At 43.4% G+C, this 24,367-nt stretch overlaps 1 long non-coding RNA gene across 1 annotated transcript; it reads right to left on the reverse strand.

The window, feature by feature from the left end:
• Window positions 1-1,391: 1,391 nt before the first annotated feature.
• LOC139589841 (uncharacterized) lies at window positions 1,392-24,142 on the reverse strand. Its single transcript, XR_011679141.1, has 3 exons — window positions 23,854-24,142; window positions 6,740-15,492; window positions 1,392-3,469 (listed from the first exon to the last, which is right to left on the reverse strand). It is a non-coding gene; the product is annotated as an uncharacterized lncRNA (long non-coding RNA).
• Window positions 24,143-24,367: the final 225 nt, after the last annotated feature.

Genomic DNA, 24,367 nt, shown 5'->3' on the forward strand with positions numbered 1-24,367 from the left:
CACTCTGTGCTGGCTCAGGACTCACTCCAGCTCTGATCCCACACGGTTTGCTGGGCACACAGTCAGGTGTCACTGTTAAAAGATAGTTCTCTGCCTTCTGATTCATGATGGCTTTTTTTCCATCTTGCAATGGATGTGAAATATAATTTGAGTTTCAGTATACAGCTGGGGGGCTTCCTTCTCTTGTTAATTAGTTATAACCCTTGCCTGCACTGATGCTCATGCTGCTTTGGGTGGCTGATATCTGCTAACCACCTTTCTGAAAGATCACAAAAGCCCCATGGAAATGAGAGTGGGGAGATGGACGGATGGATGGAGGGATGAGGGATGCCTGTGTTACAAGGAACGAGCCCAGAAAGCTTGGATTAGGGTGAACAGCTGGTGCGGATTCAATAATCAACTGCTCTGAAAGAAAAGCCTGTTTTTTCTCATCTCATGGTATTAGAGAACAGGATACCAGAGCTGCCAACCTTACAATTGAAATCTGCCCACACAGAATAGCAAATTCCCCTTGGCTTGCATTTAAATGCTCCTGGCTCAATCATAACTCCATGCAGTCTTTAATACATACGTGTGGTCTGCATATTATCCTGCAAACAGGGCACTGCACTGCTTCTCTCAGCATGTCTCTGCCTTCATTTCAACTCCAAAGGGAGGCATGGGGCAAGGGGAGGGAAAGGAGGACAGAGAGCTTATTGAGTTTACAGCTGCTGCTGAGAATGTTGGTTTGATTTTCACTGCTGCTCAGGATTTATTTCCACAACAGGCAGCAGGCTGGGGCAGTGAGTGCTGGTTTAGCAGGCTCAGGGGGTCACTCTGGTCATTCTTCAGGACAGCCTGTGGGAGTAGCACTCCCCTCCAAGGAGCCAGCTTGCAGCTGGGAGCCATCCTGTGAGCTGTGGTGTGAGGAAGGGCTTTAACACTTCCAGATCTCAGTATCCACACAGGAGCAGCAGAGCTGGGGCAGGAGTCTCCATCTGAAAAATGAGGAGATTGATTTTCCCAGGTATTTTGGTGATGCTAAACATGGCAGGGTCACCAAGCTTTCTCTGACCCTATTGGCAGCAGCAGTAGCTACAATGCAGCCTTCCTTCCCTTCCTCCCAGGCCAGCAGCCAGCCCTGGGAGGACAACACAGAGCCCCTGGCTTTGTTTCCACAGCACCTGAGCCCTCTCCTCAAGCTGCACCCCTGCCCAGGTGCTGGGGCTTCACTGTGACCTAGAGAGCAGCCAGCCACCTGACCATGACGGTGACAAATGGGGCAGCAAACAGCTGCCAGCTGGGGCCATTTTTCTCTTCATTCTGTCAGATATGAAGAAGTTAACAGCTCAATACATCACACTTGATCCCATCAGCCGGTCTCTTGTCTTTTCAGAAAAGTGGAAGAAATATTTAATACTCTCTTTATTTTGAAAGATCAGGATACCAACAGTGACCACAACTCCTGTTATCACATAGTTTCAATCCATAAGAGGTTACTGAATATCCAAGGGGAGAGAACCCAAAAGCTTGGGCTGCAGGTGTGTAGCTGACCCTATTAATAGCCACACCAAATTCCTGTTTATTCAGTGGCCTTTTTTTTTTAAGGGAAAACACAGCTCAGCCCTGCTGCCCCAAATGCAAGGAGAAAACTGAAAGGGGCTGCAGGAAAATGTGTCAGCCTGGGTCCCTCCTGTGCTTCTTGCAGAAAGGAAAGGAAGATATTAATGCAGATGATTTTGTTACATAAATACATGTTGTATCAGGGCCATTTTTAGCATTTGTGGGGGTGTGAAGAACTTCTTCAAGCTGCGTATCTATTTCATAGGATTCAGCTGAACTGAGGAAAAGGACAGAGAGTTTTAAGGTAAACTATCAAGATACATTTATTTAAGCCCACACAATTCTGTACAGAGCTCCACATGACAGAAACAATATTTCACTAGCATGTCTCTGGCCTCAGTAGTGCTTTTTAGTGCTTTGTAAATCAAAAACCTCTTAATATAATTGGATAAAATGAAGGGAAAAATTGTTTCATCAAATTTCAAATATTGTGTCTGCCATTTTTCTTTGGAGAGTTTCAGTTTCTTTGAATTTCAAAGGGCTGCAACACTTAATTAAAATGAAATTTTAAAATCTAGAAATCTAATTTTTAATTTAATCTCCAAGTAATTTGAACTTCAAACAGATAATTTTCTTGTCAGGAAGAAGCCCATTTTTGAGCAAAAAATAAAATCTGGGGGTAATTTCACAAATCAAGTTCATAAAATACAGAACTCCTCTTGATTTCTGAGCAGTTTTCTACCACCCCTCCCACTTCAGCTGCATGTCCCATTCATTCCTGAGAGGTGCACAGCACTCACTTCCCCCTTGCTGATGTGCTCATCATCTACAGAAGGCAGAGAGTGAATTTCAGCCCTCAGCAGGGCTGTGCCAGCTGGGAACATCTCACACCAGCCTAGAAATGGGCCCAGGTTTAGTTGTGGGTATAGGCTCAGGGTGGCTGGGCCTGGCATGGGCAAAACCAGATTTTTCCTCCTCCCACACTGGAAGTGTCCAACTACCAAAGCAGCAAGGAGCTCCTCTGAGGGGCTTTGGCTGCAAATGTTTCCGAAAAGAATTTTCTCATTTTCTCAGTGGCCAACTGAGAACCTTTTCCTTCTAGCATGCAGTTTTAGGGGACTGTGTTTTACTTACAGGAAGGCATTGCCAAAGGGAAATTTTCATGGGATTAATTAATGCTACATATTTTTGTTTGTCATGCTCCAAAAGGATCTGGGTTTTTTTAAAGGAATTTTTCTTTTTTATTTTTTTCTTTTTTTTTTTTTTTTAAGGACCTAAAAAGCTAACATTTATAAGTCATCTGAGCTTGGTAATCTGGTTAATTTCCATACAGTGCCTACACTTTGTGTTTCTCAGAGCTTGCCACATCTCAGAGCTCTGCAATCCATGTGGCAGATCCCAGACTGGCCACAGTTAACTACAAGGTGCTCAAAAGGAGAAGAAGGCTAAGGAGGAGAAAGGTTACCTAAATAACTCTAATTTAATATATTGCCCATCCATGCCAGTCTTGATCCAGAGTATTTTAAAAACATGCTAAAGAATGTCAGTCTTATTTAATAAAAGCAGGCAGAGAGAGGAGTCCATATTTTGGGCACTTCACCATTTTGGAGCTCAACTTTTCTGCCACAGGGGTCAAGTTTCTCAAACCAACATTTAAAATTCATCCTGAATCTGCTGCCACCTGTGAATGAATGCTCTAAAAGATGAATTTAAAGTTACCCTCTGAATGGGTGGTTGAAGTGGAAAAGAAGTCTTGAATTAATTTCGCTGGTTACAATGGTTCTTTTTGGTGGTATAATGACAAGGAAGACTCAAACCCCCACTGGGCCTCATATTTACTCCTCAATGCTCCATTTGCTCATTCTGCTGATGACTTTATCTCAGATTTATTTTGAAGACACCAAACTCCTGATGAAAATCTATCCTGCTGGGAAGGGAAGAAAGGTTTAACATTATTGCTCAGCATTCATCAAAGAAGACAAGATAAATGCAATACATCATAATGGTAAGGATTTCTGGGTGACCCCTCTGACTCTAGAGCACAACTTTGGCAACAGTGGAGGAGGAGATTCAGGAATTCAGAAAGGCTTCAGAGAGGTCATATTCTGTGGGGAACAATAAAACTGTCCTTTACACAGGCTGGCTGCCCAAAGCCATGGCCTTTTTTTCTGGAGCAAGAAATAAAATTATTTGGGATATGCATCTTTTGCAAAGAGTAAAATTCATTTGCAGTAATAATGCCTTCAACATGAAAGAAATAAACTAACATGTCTCATCATGAAGAACACTTGAATCTGGTTCAAAATGAGAAACTCAGTGGAAAGAGGCATCCAGTACCAGCTACAATGACATCTGAATGGAGAAAATAATACAGGGACAGAAACCTTTTGTTTCCATTAGAAACATAGAGTACCTCCAAAATGTTTGTTTAACTGTTTGCACACAATAATACCACAAAAGCACTTTTCAGTGTGTGACAGCTGAGACTTGAGAAGTTCCAAAACCCAAACCTCACAAAACAACTCACTGGGGCATGTAGGTTGAAAATTAACAAGACCTGTAAACAATAAAACAAATTAAATCATCCTCTTAGACTGACAATCTGCATTACAAAACAGAAAGTAAATTAAAGAAAATAGAGACTGGAAGGAAAATGCAGTTCAATGTCTGCAGCATGGGACTAGGAAGCAAGAAGAGATCCACCTGGGATTTTGTGAAGATTTCACTGAATTCAGTATCTGTAGCAGCAGTCCTGGCTCAGACACAATGAGACTGCTGGGAGCCACCACTGTGGCATCACCAGTGATCAGGCACCTCACCAAAGCATCCTCCTGCAGTCACAGCAGTGCTGGACATTCTGGAGGGTCAATCAACACAGCTAAAATCTGTATATAACCACCTGTAAGGGCACAAGCCTGTTCTCTTCCACCTAACTGAGGTGCTTCAGTTAGAGCTTTGAAGCTTTGGTACCCCTCTCTAAGTAAGAAAGAGAAGTGGGATACTTCAGGAGGAGGTGGCTTTGGCTTTGTTTCCAAGGGGCAATTTTTGCTGGTAGCTAAAGCAATGTAAATCTTCACCTCCTCTTCTCCCCACCCACAGCACAGGTAGGTTGTTGACAGGGGAGCAATGCTGTCAAATGGGTTACAAGAAAACTCAAAAAACCCCAACCAGCCAACTAACACACCAACCAAATAAACCCCCCAGAACTTAGATAAGCCTACAGTTTAGTGGGTGAAACAAGTAGTGACCTGATAATGAGACCACTTGTTCCCCAGAGACATGTTCATCCTCATGGGTTTAAGAATACAGAATCAAATTAAGAGTACAGATGGGCACAACAAGTACCAAACACATTCCACAGGGCCTTTCCTCAGGGACCATGAAAGTTTGAATGATTGCACAAACAGATACAAAGGGGAAACACTAAGAACAGGTAAATCCCAAATTCATAGTAAATTTATGAGAAGTGGAATGGCCTTTACACATCTTCCTTCATCTCTCATCCTTACAAGGAGAGACAATAAAAGGTTGATTTCACTATGTTAAGTTAGTTCTTTTTCAACAGACTCAGTGGACTGTATTGTGTTCCTGCAAAGCTACTGCCAGCCAAGGTTATATTTGGACTAATGTGCTGCTTTGTTCACAGCACTGTACAAGAAGTTACATTATGAGGACACAGACACAGTATTTATTTAATCACTGTAATACATTACATTCCTACTCAGTGATATTTCAATATACTCACACAGGAGTTTAGAACTGAAAGTTTCCTTACATGAGTATCCACATTTTTCCTGTAACTGTATTAGACCAATACCCTAAATCAATATATATATATATATATATACACACACACACACACACACACACACATATATATATATATATATATATATATATATATATATAACCAAGTATTATGCTTTTTTGCTAGTGCTGTACATGGTTGCATGCACACACCTTTGCCTGTTCAAATAGGGCCTGCAGCCTAGCTGTATTTGTTAAATCTTGCCTAACTCTATTTGATAAATGCTGCCTTTAAAATCTTTCCTCTCTAACATGAAAAGTCAATGCCCTAATATTAATTTGCCCTTTGAAAGCGAGCCAGTATTCAGATGGATATTGACTCCAGGCCTGCTGGTTGTTCTACAGCAGTGTTTGGAAGGCTGCTGTTCTAATGAATGTGCTAACATTTGATACACACACTAAGAAAATCAATAGCACTATTTTTACAGAGGCATGTGGCTTTACTAAGTACACTGTCACTACCCCGTTGTGCAAAATTTACTAGAAACCTCCCTATATGACTAAATTGCTGCATCTGGTTCATTTCTCCACTTGCCTGCCAGAATGCATAATTCCAGACTTCAAGGACATCCAAAGTCAGCCTCTGAAGCAGAAAAAATATGGTTATTTAAGTTTGAAGTGTAAGTGGCCGTCAGTCCCTGAAACTCACACAAGTGTCAGTTTTTCCTCATTTCTGCCCTGCTGTTTGCACATAAGACACCTTGGGGACCCAAAGGTTTTCACATCAGAAATTCCTGCTTCTGTGGTTTCTGAATGAATTGGTTAACTATGGGCAGAGAATAAAATGTTTTTATAATCACTGTTGAATAAATTAGTCCCTGCTCTTTAGCTCCTTGTCTTCACTAGGCAAATGCACTGCAAAGTTCCTGAATCTCAGCCTTAGATCTGCTCCAGCCCATCTAAGTCACCCTGTTTTCCAAGCAGCTACTGAAAATATCCACTCCATGTGAGTGAATAAGCTAAAAGGGAAAGGAATATTTGTAAGAAGCAAACTCAGATGAAATCCAAATGCAGTATATATGCAAGGACTTCTAGTCACAATTACTTAATTCTAGATCTGGAAATGTGTCTTGTCCTTAAGGAAGTGATTCAATGCTATAGGCATGTACTTGAACCATGTAGGCATGTACTTGAACCAGGGACTAAGTATAATACAAAAGATTATACAGTTAAGGCAAGATAGAAGATCAAACAGGTAAAAATCTAATAGCACATTCAGTTATGTCTTCAGTCTCTGAAAAGTTTCAAAATGTAGTAATACAAAACTATGTGAATTAATCAAAAATAGTTACTTTCATCATTTGACTCACCAGGGCTAGTTAATTGCCAAAACATGGCACCAGCCTCAACAGAAGGAATTAGAGATTTCTTCATATGCATTTGTATATACCTGTAGCAGACATAGATTAGCTGAGAAAGGAGCCAAGCAGCTTCTCCAGAGGAAGAATTCAGATTTTTCATGTGGTCTACATGTGCCAAAAGATGAGCTGGTGACCTTGCTCAAGAGAGCTGTGGCTGGAACTCAGGGAAAAAAAGGAAAGTTTATGACTTAAGCCTTTCCTGACTTAAATGATTCTATGAGTCTGATTTTAAGTAAAAAAAAGGGGTTTTTTTCTTCTAGATTGAGCAAGACATGATCATGATAGAAAATATATTACTTGTTTCTTTATTAAAAATACCATATATAATTTCAACACTAAGGCTCCAAATAAAATAAAATACTGAAATATCCATATAGCACATGGTATCCTTCTGAAGTCCTGTAGAACTGATACATAAAAGAGAATATTCTTAGCAGAAATTCAGAGAATATTCAGCAAATTAAATGTTTGGTAATTCAAAGAATAGTTTTCCCCACAATCAGTAATTAGTCAGGGAAACTCATTGTTACAGACTGCTCTGTAGAGAATGGAATCAAAGTGCAGATTCAAGGGAAGAACAGGCACTTCAATGGGTTACAAGTACATCACAAGCACAAACTCAAATATAAATAATGTTCCATGCAATATTTCAGCATGGGGGATTCCAAGTGAGAGTTTCTTGGTGGGAGATTACTGGTGTTGCCCTTCTGTGCTTCTTCTTGCTTTGTCCTCCTGGATGCCTGGTGGGTGTCCTTACCAGACAAAATACCAGGCTATCTAGGTCACAGACACCAAGTGATTGCAGCAGCTCTACCTCTTCAAAACATTCCTCTCTCTTTTGAGAAAGGGGTAAAAGACAGCCCAGGAAGTTTTAGCAAGTGGTTCTTGCTTCTCTGACAAGAGCACGGAGAGGCTCTGGGCCGTGCTGTTCCCACAGCACCCCAAAACAGGCACAGCACATGAGCAAGCCTGGCCACAGCTGCAGCAGTGCCTGTGCAAACACCTGCACACATCTGGAGCAGCCAGCACAGCTGCAGGCACAGCTGTGGGCATCTCAGAAAGCACCAGTGTGAAAGCCTGGGCTGAAATCTCCTGTCTGGCTACCAGTGGTTGTGAGCTGGGAGCTGTGATGGTGATGCCCAGTGCTGCAGTCAGCCTTGCCTGCTGTGGTCCTACCTAGGTAAATGTCATTGTCTCCAGTTTCAAAAGACACCTAGGATACAAAAGGAAGTGAACCAAATTACCAAATTTAGCTGTATATTAGGTGAAGAATTGATCCCAGTGTTCTTAGACTCCAATGGACTGCTTTAGCTCCACATTCCCTCCTACAGAGACACTACAAAATTAGACTAAAGTGGCCACTATGCATTTATAAATGTCTTGTGCTGAGAATGCAGAAAGGAAAAAGACCATTCTGCCCTTCACACATAAGCAGTATCATATAAACAGGAAAGAGTGGGAAGCCAATCTCTGTTATGGGCCTTCCTAATGAAACTGTACTTGTGAAACTACACTCCAATAAAGAATAAGCAGAGGAGCACAGGAAACCATGGTTCATTCTGAGCCCACATTATTCAAACTAAAACAGTAACCTCATGCAAGAAGTCCAGAGACTGGTGGCTGAAGAGGCACCACACACTGCTGCCATGTGAGCAATGGTCAATGAAGTGAGGGAAGCATGGAGGGGCAGAGCATCCATGAATGTGATGAGAGGATGGAGCAGCAATGAGGGCTGCAGAAAAATATATCTGTAGTTCACTGAGCTACCACAAACATCTGCTGAATTCCTCTCCACATTCTTCTCTCTCATAATATTTAGTCTGCCTCATTAAATAAAGTCCTTTACCAAAAAGTCAGGTTGTTACAGATTATTCTGTGGTCTGGGCATCACGTAGGGGTATCTAGCACACAGATACTGTGTTAGCTTCTAGGCAGGTGTCCATCAGGTCTAACCTAGCCAGTGCTATCTGGCCAGCCTCTCCCTTTCCAATCAAACAGAATATTCCTGTTGGAATACCAGCTGTTCTTTCTCCTCAGCTGACATGCCTTTCCACATATGAGAGATGTAAATGCCCACATTTCTGCCAGATCAGTAGGCACTATCATTAGCACCCAGAACATGGGCTCTGCTGACTCTTTGAGCTCCTTCTGCTCCTGAGGCAGTTCCTTCAATCATGATTCATTTTAAGCAGATGATTTCCACCATGCTGGACAATTTCTTCTTTATTTTATTACATGATCCCTCCAACTACAGGGAATATTTTGGCACCATGCAAAATTTTGTTATGTGCATGGATACATCATGCAGGTTGTAACTATCTCTCTGGATTTATGATTATCAAGGGTGCTCCAGAAAGGGAAGAACTTTATTATTTATAGGCTCGGATTTTTATGAGAAATACATTACTGCTGATAAGTGTTTCTCTAAGATCTGATACTTTACCCATTGCTGCAAGAGAACTAATAATACTGGAAGGCTTTAATCTGTCTTACTCAAAATTGTTCTGATTAGAGCACTAAGAAAATGTCCTTCAGGTTCAGTTAAGAGCCTTTGTAGAGTGAAACACCTAATAAACTGTACCTAAAGGAGGCCTACAAGAAAGGCAGAGAGAGACCTTTTATAAATGCATGTCATCATAGGACAAGGGAAAATGGTTTTAAAATAAAACAGGAGAGTTTTAGATTAGATGTTAGGAGGAAATTCTTCACAGTGAGGGTGGTGAAACCCTTGAAAAGGATTCCCAGAGAAGCTGTGGATGCCACATCCCTGGTTCAAGGCCAGGTTGGATGGGGCTTTGAGCAACCTGGTCTAGTGGAAGGTGTCCCTACCCATGGGACTAAATGACCTTTAAAGTCCCTTTCAACCCAATCCATTCTATAATTCTGTGGTATGAGATAAAAGTAACAGCCATCCAATGCAATGGGCCCACCTCTGGGCCCAGTGATGGGTTGAGACAGGGATTCTTAGGCCAAAACCAACACAAGTTAGATGTGTGTCTGTGTGAGGGAAAAAACTGCAAAAACTGCCCAAACAACAATGGGCCATGCTGCAAGAACATCCCCAAGGAGTCAGCAGGAAGGTCTATGGCCACAGAATACAGGGAGATTGAGGTTGTGAAAATGGCTTGGGTGTTTCTTATTTCTACTACAAACAAGATTCTGCGGTCATTGGCTGTAAAAAAAATGCTTTTTTTAAAGATTAAATCTCATCAGAAACTTCAAAAGGAAAACAAAACCAAAAACAAAAACAAAACAACAACAACAAACAAAACAAACAAATGAAAACAAACCAAACAGAAAACCACCCAAAAATTTAAAGGCTCTGAATATTGCCTAACTACTCAGAGGGTTTATGGTGCCCAAAGGACACCTGGTCACATCCTCCTGCCTTTGCTAGAGGTGCTTCTAGCTGGCAGCCCTTCTGCAGGCACCTGATGGTGAAACAGCTGCCAGTGTAGGATCCCAACCTGTTGTTGGGTCCTGTGGGATTACCAGAGCATGGGCTGCATCAGAGTGAGCAGGATGACAGCACACATCTTGCTCCACAGGCTGGTTGTGGAATACAAAATCTCCAGGAAGAAAAGAAAGGCCCTGGGTGTGCTGGATGTGAGATGTTTTAATTTGCACAAATGCAAGTGACAGACACTTTGGAAGTTTCCACTTTGTATTCTGCTTTCATCTTAGTTAGTATTAACTTATTCTTCCAACAAGGGAAAACCTACAGGACACTGATCAAGAGAAGAAAACTGCAATAGTTCTGGTAGTCCCCTTCACTCAGCTAATACTGTACTAGGAGGGATATGTTTGTAGTGGTGCATCATCTCTAATGACCAGGTTTCACAGCAAGAAGTTAAATTCATTGTAGTGGCAATTAAGAAAAGCTACAGCAGGATCACACACAAGGTGAATTGAACCCCTGGATGCCTTAAATCTGCTCCCCACAAATTGTGAGCATCACATGGATGCTGGTTCTTCATCAGCCTGAGCCCACCTAACTGCAGAATCGTCAGGCTTGGGTGTACTCTGGCCAGCTCCAAAGACAGAATTTGGACATTCCCCCTTGGCCTGCTAAAATTGAAGGTGAATATCTTTCTGCCAGTCAGGCATGCTGAAATGCCAGGGCACTGGAGCTGGTGAGTGTTGGAGCTGTTTGAGGAAGGAGGCAGGGTCCCATGGCCAGGATGCAGGGAAGAGCATGACCAATGGCAGCTAGCTGATACACAGCTGAGGTGCTTGTCAAATTACAGCCTAAACAGTGAAAAACAACAGTTTTCTTTCTGTGAAAGGAAGGTGTTGATGCAAACTAACAGAGCTGTGGCAACTTCTCAGGTGGCTGCCCATGACCCAAACATCTGCTGCAACAGAGTGACAGAAGAAAAAAGTGACAAGGTCTGACTAGCATCTAAATCACTTTGGTGTTAACTGGCCAAACTTCTTGCAAGTCATGCTCACTTTTTTCAGAAAAACATGTAGTGAAAGACAAGCAATTCTTCTGCAAGCTGCAAAATAGAGTCCCTGCAAGTGCAGCTGAAGCAGCCAGTGCCAGGAAGCATTATACCCCCTGCCAAAGAGCCCCTCTTTGGATTTATTGTATGTTAAAACAAGTTGCTCTCTGCAAGCTCCATTTCAGAGTCTAGAGGTAGGGGCAGGATTGGTTGGCATTCTGTGACAGTGCCAGTGGTACAGTGCAGGAATCCTGGCACTGTTGTTGTGCCTCAGACCAGCCCTGCTGAGCATGGGAGGACTGGATTTCAAAAATGATGGGCACCCACAGCTAGTGCCAGTTGCAGGTCAAGATGCCCTGCAGCTCCTGGCACTGGGTCCTGAGGGCACCTCCTACTTCCCCCCAAAAGTGTATCTGGTCAGCCTCTCCCTTTCCAATTAAACAGAATATTCTGTTTACAGTGATGTTCACTACAGCTGCAGCTGTTTTTCACTGCATTTTGGACCTTTCTGCTGTACAGAAACACAGCAGTCATCCCCTAAATGAATCTGACCCCACAAAAGTCTTCCTGGGTAGACACCTTGTTGTCAGCTTTCCCAAGCAGAAATCCAGAGCTCTGAAGCTGAGTGCCCTGCCAAGGCATGAGCGTGTCTGTGGCACAGAGCAAGGGGAAGCAGCCATGCACCAGGAGGGCAAGGACCCTGCTGTGTCACCAGGGCTTCATGGGCTCCTGCAGCCCCTGCTCCTGTGCCCCCAGGGTCAGCCCCACGCTGGCTCTGCCTGCAGACTCCAATGAGCCCACTGAGATGCACCAGAATGGGATTTGCCTTTGCTTTGTTCCACCAAATGGATGGAACATTGACTGAAAAAATGCACAGAGAGGATTGGCCTGTCAGCCAAGTAGAAAAGGTACAGGAAAAAAGAGGAGGAGAAATTAGAGTAACAGAAAGGATCAAAATGAAAGCAAGCAGGGAAGATAGGGTGGGAATATACCTTTGAGTCTTTGACCCATGCCCCTCAATATTTCACCAACTCTATCATGTAAATCTCAATCTCAGACTTTTCTGACTGCTTCTGAACCCTTCTACTCTCATTGGAAAGCTATTTTGGAATCTCACTCCTCTCATGGCTAAAATCCTTTTAATTTCTAGCCTAATTTTATTCATAAATATATGTTCACATCTTCCTGTGGAATTTAAGCTGTAGTCCTAACTACAGCTTAAGTAGTTGTCCCTGGATGTAAACTTCACAGTTCTGATTTTATGCTTAGTTTAAGCTGTCTCTATGTCTGACCTGCTGCCAAACACCTGATAACAAATATGTGTACAGACAGGACATTCCCTGGTCAGAAAGGTGTCCCTCTGCCTAGCAGCTGAATCACACAAACCCTCTCACAGCTCTGATTCAGGACCCTGATCCCAGGAGCTGGAAGATCGGGCTGTCTTCTGCCAAAGCCTCCTCTGGATCACATCCATCATACCTTAACAACACAATCATCTCCTTCCTTCCCACTCACAACCTCCCTGGTGCAGAGCAGGGTGTGCAAATGTTGTGCAGGGCTGTTTTACAAGACCTAAACTCTCTGGTATATGCTGTGACACCTGGGCTGGAGAGATATATACAGCAAATGTACTGCCCAGGCACACAGCAGCTGGGCTCCATGTGTGTGATGAGTCTCACACCAGGAACACCCCAGCCACATGTTCACATGCAGCAAAGCTGCTGAGTCAGTCTGCAAACCCCAGGGAATCTTCTGGGGTTTCTGGACATTTCACTCTGGGTGGAAAAGGAGGGGGAATATCAGAAGTCTTCCTCTTAGACTACCTTTGCTTGGTTACAGAAATAAGAATTTCATAAGTAAAAAACAGGAAACAAGTAGGAAATAAATAATACTGTTTTAGAAAACCCTAAAAATATGAAAATTACCTAATCTTTAGATTCAAGCCATATTAGGGGACCAGAAGGATACATCAGTGCTCTGCTGCCTGGATTATCTGATGGAGTAACACTCAGAAGCACTGCTGCCAACTGCCCACATAAACCTGGTTTATCGCATCCCAGAAAAGCAGATTATGCTTTTGTGGTGCCCTTATCCACATGTTCAATCAACAGGACTGCATTACCTTCCTCAGTGACCTTCCTTTTGCTCTTCCAAATTAAACAGCCGTGCATCAGTCTCCAGCTCTAGCCGAGGTACTGGCTGCAGTGCCAGCGCTGTGACCTGGGGAGGAGCTGCATGGTGACACCAAGGTCACTTATCTCAGGAGAGAGAGGACAAGCCCACCAAGGTCACTTATCTCAGGAGAGAGAGGAAAAGCCCAGCAGAAGGGACCTTCTCCTTGAACCTGCCATGTGTGACCAGGAAGGCTCAGCCACTCAAAGAGCTTTGTGCTGCTACAAGTGGCAGCAGGCACCAGAGAGAAAGGGAAAACAAAGAGCAGACTTTCCCCAGTGCTGCTCTAATTAAGCAGTTAATTAGGTGTGAGCTGAGATGGATGGGTTGCTGCAGTTTGTGGGTTTAAGTCCTAGTCAGAACTAGGGCAAGGGTGCAAATTTTGGCTCAGTTGGAATGAAGCAGAAACTTATGATTTAATTTGGCAAGATTCTCTCCAGTGCTGAAGGACTTTAGCAGTTTCACAGGTGATATGAACCTGTGTTATAGCAACCCATCTCCTTTCCTCATTTGGCATTTCAAACGCTGTCAAGTCTGAGGGACTCCTGTCTTCTGTGTTTTAATTTACCTGTCTTTGGCAGCCTGTGGTTTCCCCAAGACAGACTTTAGTTCCTAGACAGCCTCAGTCAGAGATCCTTCCTGCTTACCTGAGTCCTGAAGAAATGCCAAGTCGAGAATGTTCTCTATTTTATGATGTTTTAACATGCATCAAATGAAGAGGTATATATTTTAACAAAGCCAAAAATATTTAATGTTTAAGTTTGCAATTATTGATAACTATCTTAAGACAGAAGTCTCTAGATATTTTAAAACTCTAACCATATTTTCCCAGCTGTGTTATCCATAGAGAATATGATACAGCTATGTAAAGCTGCTATGACTGCTAAGTGTATTCAATTATCTCTGCTAGTTTTGTCCCCCCCTCCCACACTCTCCATTCATTTCAGTGTTCACTAAATATTTTAAGCTTGTTAAGTGAGTTCATGCATGCATTACAAAAAAGCACTTTGGGAAAAATTTATGGCTATTTTATCCATCTCAATATATGGGCATGAACGTACCACTAATCTGCACAGAGCTGTGAGACTCTGTCCCTTTTCCTCTTACCCTCCCCCTTCGGGAGAGAAAAAACCCAAACTTTGGAAAAGGGGTCATGCAAAGGCAGGGATTTCTATAGGGAGCCCATGGAACAATGCGTGCATTGCCAGGCGTAGTGGGCTCCCATTGTCTGCTCTTTGAGCACATAATAGAGGCTTTGCCAGTGGGGAGGCTAAACGGGGAACAAATGGATGGACAGTAAAGATGATGTCGGCAGAAAATGCAAGAACCTCCTTCTGCTTCTGCTTCTTTCAAAGGCTTGAAAGTGATAGTGTGCATAGTAATTCCTCTCCATTGTGGCGTGTGTAACGTTTATATCCATGCTGTGCTGGCTAAAGAAATGCTGGCTGTGGTCAGCAGAGAGGCCTGTACCCATGCCTTTATCCCAGCAGCCTCCTGGAGTTCAAACAGTATGGAATCCATGTGTGGGGAGCAAAACACCAACTCTTATGTTAATGAAGATTACAGTGAAGAATGGAGGGATGGAAGCCCAGCTGCTCACCCACTGACAGCGACTGGTGGATTTTCCCTTACAGCAGCAAAGTACCCAACTATGGTTAAGTTTTATCAAACTTTCTTTACCATCCATTTCAGAGGTTTCATAGCTGAGCTGGAAAATTTACACAGAGATAAACCCTTCAGTCATGCCTCAAGCAAATGTAGAAATGGCTGTTATCTTTTTGTGAAAGCTCCAGAGATGGAACTACTAAAGCAGTGCAAATACACATATGAAAATCTACCTATTTAGAGATGGCACACATACAGAATTGCACAGAATTCAGAGTTAATTTATCCCAGCTGATAACTTAGATTGTGTAAATGAGTACATCTTTTATCTTCAAGCACTTTTAAGCCACATTATATCAATTTGAAGTGAAATAATTATTTTCTGTTAAATTCTGTGAGATGACTCAAGAAGTCTGTAGAAAGGTGATCAGTTCCCATTCACTTCCAGAAGACTCTTCCCCAAAGGATTTGAATTGATAATCAGCAGCAATGGCTGTTCTTCTATCCCTTCGTCCATCAGTCTCCTCCACAAACTTCCAGTTGTAAGATTTTAAACACTGCTACAAGTGAAGAAATAAAAGACATTACTGAAGTACCACTTTTTAGACCATTCATTAGTCCTCAGTATATTTTTGGTCTAGGGGAAAAAACCCCTACATTAATCTTTTTTTCCCCTGACCTTTTGTTTTCAAAATGCTTAAAAAATATCCGTTCCAAGATCCATCTCAAGAATCTCTTGAAACCTTTGAAAATCCTCTTCCTTATCTAGATTTGGTCACTAGCAGGAAGATGGAGTGTTTTTAACCTGTGTATCCTCACTGGCTCTGCCCTGGCCTGACAGTGATCTCCTGAGGATGCCATCGTGGCCCTGCACAGAGCAGGCTTGCAGCCTTCTTGTTACCTGTGAACCCACAGATCTGAAAACTGGTTTCACCATGGAGAAACCAAAGGTTTCAGATGGGCTGGGATATCTCTTTCCTCACTCCAGTTTGCCCTTCCAAGGAAAAATGGTAGCCCATGGAGAAACTGGCAGCACTGCCAACATGCTACCTAATGTGAGACTTAAACCTGTCCTAAACAGAGGAAATTAATACCAAGCACTTCATTTGAATGGCATCTCGTTTGGGAGAAAGCCAGGAAATAAAAAGGTTGGTTTGCTCTGCTCATCACTCATATGACTGTGCCTTTTGTTTTTCAGCCTGATGAGAGGCAAGGCTAGAAAATCAGCCCTAGCTCTGAATTTCCTGGCTTTTGTCAGTTGATGTTACACCCATGATATTATTCAAACAGGGGGTTTTGTGTGTAACAGATAAATGTCGACAAAGCCCTGTCTAATGCCTTTTAGGTTGCTAGGAAACCTGGCTCTGTAGCCACCACAGAAATATCTCTGGCTAGGGGATTAGATAAGCTCTGACTTGTTTTGATTAGGTGAGCTTTTATTGCAGAAAAGACAGCAGCATGCTTGACATTGTAAAAATATGACCCACTTACAAACCCAGGGCACAAGGATCACTTATTGCTCATGATGGCCTCCATGAGAGGACACTTTTCTAACCTGCCAAATCACTTCTCTCCAGAAAAAGCCACACCTCCTAATTAAGGTCTCCTTTGGTCCCCAAGAACTTGGGGCTGCTGCTAACACCCCTATGTTAGACCATACTGAAGTGAAAAGACATTTTCAGCCTAGCTTAATTTCATGTGTCAGGAGAATGGGAGTATTTGTGGTCCGGTGGGCAGCACAGATAGCCAAGAACTAGATTACCTGCCCTCTGCTCTCAGCTCTGCAATTTAATGATTGTGCTTTGAAAACCAATTTGAACGAGGCAGATATTTATGCAACCCCATTAATGGAGGAGCTAGAGGGAATGAGACTCCCTGCTGCTGCTCGTGGTGCCCTGAGATCTGCTCAGGGGAGCTGAGTCTCTTCCCCTTTCTGACCCTGCCTGTCTCAGCCTGCTTGTGCTGGTCTATGCCCTGCTTTTGCCAATGGCATGCCCAACAGGCATTTGGGGAAATGGTGGAAGCTTCATGCCTTCCTCATAAGGGGTTTCCACCACTTACCTCTTTACTGACAAGAAGTTTTTGCCTTTTTCTACCTTACTGCAATTCAAGAACCTTGCTTCTTGTCTTGCTCACAGTATATGTAACAGGTTATCCCCTCCTCTGTGCAATGCCTTTTGTATGTTTGAACACAGTTCTCCTTTCTTGCACGGTCAACTTTTCTCTGAACAAAACAACCTAAATGTTCTCCATCTATTCTCACAAAGTATATTTTCCCTAAGCCCTTTAACTCCATGGTGTATTATCTGTGAAAGCAGGGCAGATATTCTGCAAGCTATGAATGAAACCAACAATATTGAGGTGAAAGCACCAGTTTGACCACAGGCTCAGTCATGCTGTACCTGTGAGCTATGCAGTTCCTGTCCAGGTTGCTGGTAACAGCTTGGGATCATATTATCTGCTCTTTATTAAGGAAAGCATTGAGACAGGCATCTAGAACAGTCAAAATTACATGAGAAAGGTTCATGCTGAGGCGTAAGCAGAACTCAGGACCCTGAGTTTGGTCTAAGATCATGTTTGCATATTCACATTTAATAAAGTACACAGCTCAGTGTTATACTCTTGTGTGACAGACATACATTGTATCAGTCAGAAGAGAGAACTAGCTGCATTACTAATGAAGTTTTAAAAGGCTCTCCCTCAATTCACACCAATTACATGAAAAGTTTCATTCACAGAGAGTGTGTAATCTGTCCATATTCATAGCATTTTAAAAGAAATTTCTGCTCATCAATCTACCTCAGGTAAAGCTATTAGAGGAGCTAAAATATCATCGAAAGGGTGAAAACAATCAAGCTCTTTCCAGCTAACTGGGAAAGCAAGTCTCAGAATAATTAATTCTGTGCTGAGAACACTGCAGTTGAAATGTTTCAGTTGGGAGAGCTCAGTACAAACAGGTACTTTCCAAACCATTCAGTATATAGGTTAATATTAACATTAGGCATTGCACATTTAGCTCAACAGTCTAAGAGCAATGATCTGGTATGCTCCCCTGCACTCATGGCTGAGCCTGGGTTTGTGCACTGTGTTCAAACACACCAGTACGTCCTGTGACCCTGCTATGAAGGAGACAAAAGCCCTGTTTACACTGTCTTTGCAGCTCACACCTGGAGCAAGCCCTGGCTCCCTGGCAGCCTGCACAGCATGGCCTGTGTCCCTCAGGAGCACACAAACCGTGACCATGCTGCTGGCTCTGGGAACAAACCTGGCATCTTATCAGCCTCCACTGCAGTCTGCAGCTGGAGGTGAGCATCTCCTCACTCTCCCAACACCGATGTCAGATTGCCCTTGCCCCAGGCATGGCAGATAATCATCAGCATCCTCCTCATGAGGTGACCAAGACAAATAAAGGAGTGCAGAGGCTGCTACAAAAGCACACTGCTTGCTTCTGCTCTGCCCATGTCTGCTGCCATTGCCTCCTCAGCACACCATGTCAGTCCTACCACAGAAAACCTCATGCACTGGGGTTGCTGACAGAGCCAGCTCAAACTAGGGCTATGGATGGCTACACACAGATGCCTGCTAGAGCCAGTCTTGGCCAGATGGTGTTTGTTGCCCCAATTATATTCCTGACTCTTAACTATCAGCCAAGCTGTGACATAGCGAGTTGTTATATGGAAGTGCTTGCAGGGTCTGGATGTCATTGTTGGCAAACAGGGGCAGGAGGCTGCTGCTGGAAAAGGCTGCTTGTGTGTGTGTGTGTGTGGACATGTTAGCAGTACCCAGGGCACAGGGTGAGGTGAGTCTCTTGTCCTGACCCCTGAGCTGCCCACCTCTGCTGGAGAATGGCTGAATCACACAGTGTGTCTTTCCTAAGCACAGCTGTACCTAAACACATCCTATTGCTCTCATCTCTTCAGTGAGTGTAACTCAGCCAAGACACCCACCAGAGCCACAGGCAATGCCTGAAACATGGCTTCATGCCTGGGAACCCTCCACTTGTCCTGAGCATGGCAGTGAAGATGGAAGGGGTGAATGAATGGCCTCAGAGAGTCTCATGTGTTGCAAGGCTTGTTAAGGTCCCAGACCTCTCAGACCCAGCAAGATACTCAAGTCCTAGGTGACAGTGAACCTGGAGCTTACTGTTATGGCACATGGGTCCCAAGCTGGTGTATTTCATGATAGATGGAAGCACGTCAGCCAAGCTGCTCCAGCATAATCACTGGCATCACAGCTCTCTACATGCACAGCCTTTGTCTGGATGAAAATGAAGTTAAAGTACTTACTGCTGCAGGCCAAACCCACAGCATGAACTAGCCTCAGGTATGTGATGTGTGGAGATCCTGGAAGTGCTGAATGTGGCAGCTCTGAAATACTTTTTGCACCCAAAAAGCTTTTAGATTTTTTTATTCACAAGTTTCAGTAAAAATCCCAAGCAGTCAAATAATAAGAGGATTGATACAGAGCTCCCCAGGTCTTCGGGCCAACTGGGAGTCTGGTAAGCACAGCTGAGTGAGATTTGTGTGCATAAGTCTAGGGGCACTGGAGAACATTCTTGGGAGGAGGAAGTGAATGTGTCCTAGTCTGTGTAGGTAGTGTCTGGGGTGCACAAATCCCTGAGAACAACCCTCTCAAATGCACTTAACTTTCTGAACAGAGGTAGCTATTTGGCTTGCTTCAGCAGGGCTGGTATGGCTGCACCTAGATGACTGGGAGAGCAGGGCCCAGTGCCATCTGACATCTGATGCACTCAGAGTCACGGATTGTGCTCACAAGGTCTGAGAGGAACAAGTACAAATTTTGCAGCTGTGCTGTGCACATTAGCAGTTTTGGCAACTGCATGCATGCTCTTACAACTCTACAGATGACAGCAAAGCCTGAATCTTGGTGATACAACGGGCTCTGCTGTGTTTGAAAGGACCCACATGACCAACTGACTATACTCTTTGACACATATCATCCTCCAAGAAAATGCAAACTCCTCGGATTCACAGACACACAGAAAATCAGTGTTGCCTGTGTACTGCCTTTGTGTTGCTGTCACAGCCTCTCTTGAGACTCACCCAACAAGCACTTGCTCCCCCATTTTCCCTCCCACTTCCTGCTCCAGGGATGAAGTTGAGAACTATGAGAAAAATCATGGGTTGAAATAAGAACAATTTACTGGAAACAGCAATGAGATAAGGAAATGAACAGTAACAGCAACAATATTAATAACAAAAGCGTCCTAAAAAGGAGAGTGATTTACCTGCAAGATGCTCACTGAGCCCAAGCTGACATGACCACAGCCAATGGCACCCCACCCCAACTTCTGCATTGGCCACAGTTGCTCCCAACTGGAAACCACACCCCTTCCTCTCAGAAGTCCCTTCTCAGGCAGTCCCTTTCCCCAGCCCGTGACATAAGATGGTATCACATAAGATGGTATCACATAACACAGTGCCTTGGCCATATCCTCCCACTGATTTGGGGCAGAACCAGGGCAGCTTCCCAGACTCTTTTTGAATCACCTCACCTAAAGAGCTCAGGCAGGAGAGATTGGCTGTCAAGAAGGTCACAGCATTAGGAGGGCCTGTCCCATGCCCACTGTTCAGCTCTCCCTTCCCTGAACTGAGTCCATAAACATGACTCACTAACAGAACACATACCTTCCATACAGTTTTCACAGCTCCTGAAGATGCCACCTGACACAGAGTGGCAGGCTGAAGTTCAGCTGGAGTCAGTGAAAAGTTTGCCCAATTTAGAAATGGAGTTCTCCTCAGGGACACCAGCCAGACCCATTGGCATTTGTGAGAGCATATCTAATTTGCACGCTTTTAGTGTGTCTGCTATTACTTTTGCCATGAGGCTGAAGTTTTTAATGAGATTAATGATCCATGGGTCACTGTGACCAGTGATTGATGAGGTTCTCAGCAAAATCAATTTACTGTTTCTTTCCACCAAGGGTTGCTGCCACCCTTCTGCATCCCAAAACGGGTCACAATTAAGACAATGTAGTTTGATCTGGTTTTCCCTGACCAGACACTTCAATTCAGTGCCTGCAGTTTGTTGACTACAGTTTTCCAATAAGCTCAAGGGAGCCTAATGGTAGCAGTGCATTAACCCACCAAGGCCAATTTGCAGTATTGGGTATCAGGATATGCAAATGAATTAAATTAGATCTTGTTTTCAAAGGGTATCATAAGGTGTCCCTTGAGCTTTATGTGCTTTTGGACATAATTTGATACATTAACATTTAATTTCTGCCAGGTGGGGTTCACCTTCCTCTGAGGTAAAGAGCTCACAGAGTAACTCAGATCCTGTACCTCCCTCCTTCCTCTGCTAATAAGAAGTACAAGATCCAATTTCTCTCTCCCTTCCCCCACTGCTTTCCTCCCACAATGTTTTAAAAATCTGACAATAATGCAAAAAATAGTTCTGTATGGCTCTGTTGTCACTCAGGGACTCCCAGATTATATTTGATGTGCTGGTGCAGTTGGGAGCTGAGCAGCAATGCTGGTGTTACTGCTCTCCTTGAGCCTGTACTGCCCTGGGACAGCTGCTTTGCCTCCATCCAAATGTAAGGACGGCTAAGAGGAGATTTTTGTCCAGTCATGGACTTCTGCAGGTCACCTGCTGGAATGGGGTTTGGGGATCCTACCCAGCCCAGCGTGTAGGCCCTCAGGACAGTTCACAGCCTTGCAGCTTACCACTCAATTTAATTAATGAAGTTCCAAGTGACAGGGGACACAACTGCCAGCATTTAAGATCACAGGTTTTAAAGGTCAGTAGGCACCACTAGCCTTCATTATACCAGAAGCCAAAAAATTTAATCCAGTAAATCCTGCCTCAAATTCCTATCTTGTTGTCAAGCTGGAGCATATAATTTCAGGAGCTGCTCCAAACTCAGTCTACAGGTTTTATTTTAAAGAGGTATCCCACTGAACTCTCTGTGCCCCTGTAACCCTCCTTTTGTGCAGCACCATGTGAGACACACAACTCCATTCTCACAGTCGAGTTTTCCTTAAAACATGGTTGGTTTTGGTTAGAGCAGCATTATTTGCTGGGGGTTGCCAATGTCTTCTGCCTTGCTTAAGTCATGGTTTTATGATGCAAATTAGACAGATAATACTGTCTGTAAACCATACTGCATGATCAGATGGCAGACTAAGCTTAGTGAGATAGAGATTTCCTTTTTAATTAAAACTGCAACGCTTCTGTGTGGTGGATTAACACTGCAAGGGTCACTGCAAGAAGTGAATTAAAGAAGGATCTGAGCAATGAGGAAAAATTGCTCCAAAATGGCCACTAACAGCATAAAAACTATGTCACTTACCAGTGTCTTCCTTGCAGGAATATTATGTTATGTAAACCCTTACCATTCCTTAAAGGCAGTCAAGTGTCACGCATGTTTTAGTCATGTGAAAATTCTGATGTGGAAGGTTAAAATAATAATAAAATCATATCTGGCTTCTTTTGTCATAGCCTTCATCTTGACAATGAGACTTTGCTTTTGGAAGCACCTGGAAGCCAGGACTCCCACCAGTCAAGAGATTTTTTTCAACAGCTCCAGAAATCCAGCCCCAGTAGATTATTTTAGGTAAATCATGTTTTTCCTTCAGAGCGTGTGCACTCAGCAGTTAAGCTGCCATACGAGCACCGAGCTTTAATTCCCACAATATCCAGTCCTTCTGGCCAGCTTGTCCCAGAAGACTGGCAGTAAGCAGTCCTGCAACAGATGTCACACTTACACAGATATATCCTGGTTTTTCAGCGTAAAGAAAATTTCCTTTTCCCTAAACTCTATGAAGCCACAAGTTCTTGATTCAGACTGATGCAAACCCACCTTCATAAAGGCCTGAAGATTAATTTCGCCTTATTGGACTATCTTTGCTGTTCAGATGGCATCTTCTAGCAAAGCCAAGTGTAATAGAGGGTTAACTCCACATCTAAAACTTGCATTTGAATTCTTTTGCTAAATGCTCTGCAATTAGACATAAGCTGAGTAAGGCAGAGACTGCAGTACTGTATCACCAGGAAACTAGTAAGGAGAAGAAATCTGAGCCATCCTTGTTTCACAAAAGAAAAAAAAAAGAGCAGCTGAGATACATACCTGAAAAATACAAGGGGAACTAAGAAATCCTGAATCAGCTGTTCACAAAGAACAAAATTATTATAATCAAATTTCCACATGCATATTTACAGATTAGAAATGCAATGCCTAACAATTCTTAAACAAATACCAGCTTTCTTCCAGAAAAAAATGTCTGTTAAAAACAACAAATCCAATGTGGTTACAGATAATACAAAACAGAGCAGCTATTTGATATTAAACCTCAAGAAATAATACAATATTTCTGAGCTCTCATAGAAGAAATAAAGAAAAGGAAAAAAGCCTAATCGGGGTGTGGGGAGAAGGGGGGGGTAGGAGGGGACAAAGGAAATTAACTGAATCACCTACAATTTCCTTCAAAATTATACTCCAAAAGTGGCTTAATCCTGCTCAATCTTCTTTATGAGACAACCTATAGGAAAACCAAAAAGCCTGTAATACTCAGGCTTCCAGGTCCTTGAAAAGCAGCAGAATTTAATTTGAATACTTCAACAGCACAATGGCATCCTCAACCTTAGAGAGGGCCTCTAGGCAGAGGCAAGGTAATTTTATAACAATAATAAATAAAATTATGCTTACCCCTTTAAGTACCTCAAAGGAAATTAATTTTTAGGTTTTTAGAGTAACTGTGAACAGAAACCACATTAGGCAGTATAGACTACATTTGAGACTATTACAAGCAACGCTATCCAGACATTCAGGAATTGGATAGAGCACCCTACAAAGCATGTTTTGCTGCCAGCTCTCCTTGCTGCCCTGGTAGAGAAATCCAGGAGATTGCAGATGCAGACGAGCTGAGGGAGGACCCGTCTCCACCTGCGTTACCTACCCCCATGGCTCTGTGGCAGCAGACTGCAATGCAGCACTGAGCGCTCTGCACTGGGGAAGGGCTTGCTTCTCTCTCCGTGCCTGTGCCAGCCAACGTGTGCAGGCAGCAGGGAGCTTTAATAAAGCAAACTCTGCAGCAGACTGCAGAGCAGGCTGATTAACAGTTTTGGTGGTGCTGGGGAGCATGGCAGAGCACTCTGCCTCCCCTCCTCCACCCAGCCTCAAACCTGAGAGATCAAAGCTTTGACCAGCATCAGGTGGTTAAAACACAGTTCATTAGCTCGTGGTGCTTTCTGCCTGCTCACCATAGAAAGGCTGCAGGAGTTGCTCAGGATGATCACATATAAAATGTGTTTGCTGGAGTTCAAAACAGCTTGTCTCCTTCGTGCCAAGCCCGCCCTTTAAAATGATATTAATTAAGAAAGCAGCTTTAATGCAACAGGCAAACGGCATGTATTCAGTGATTAGAGCAGCAGGCAAGGACATAATTTACCAGAGATTCAGTGAGAAGGGGA

Source organism: Agelaius tricolor, unplaced genomic scaffold, assembly GCF_023055355.1.
Source record: "Agelaius tricolor isolate 1412-34295 unplaced genomic scaffold, bAgeTri1.0.p SCAF_5, whole genome shotgun sequence".
In the NCBI taxonomy this organism is placed as follows: Eukaryota; Metazoa; Chordata; class Aves; order Passeriformes; family Icteridae; genus Agelaius; species Agelaius tricolor.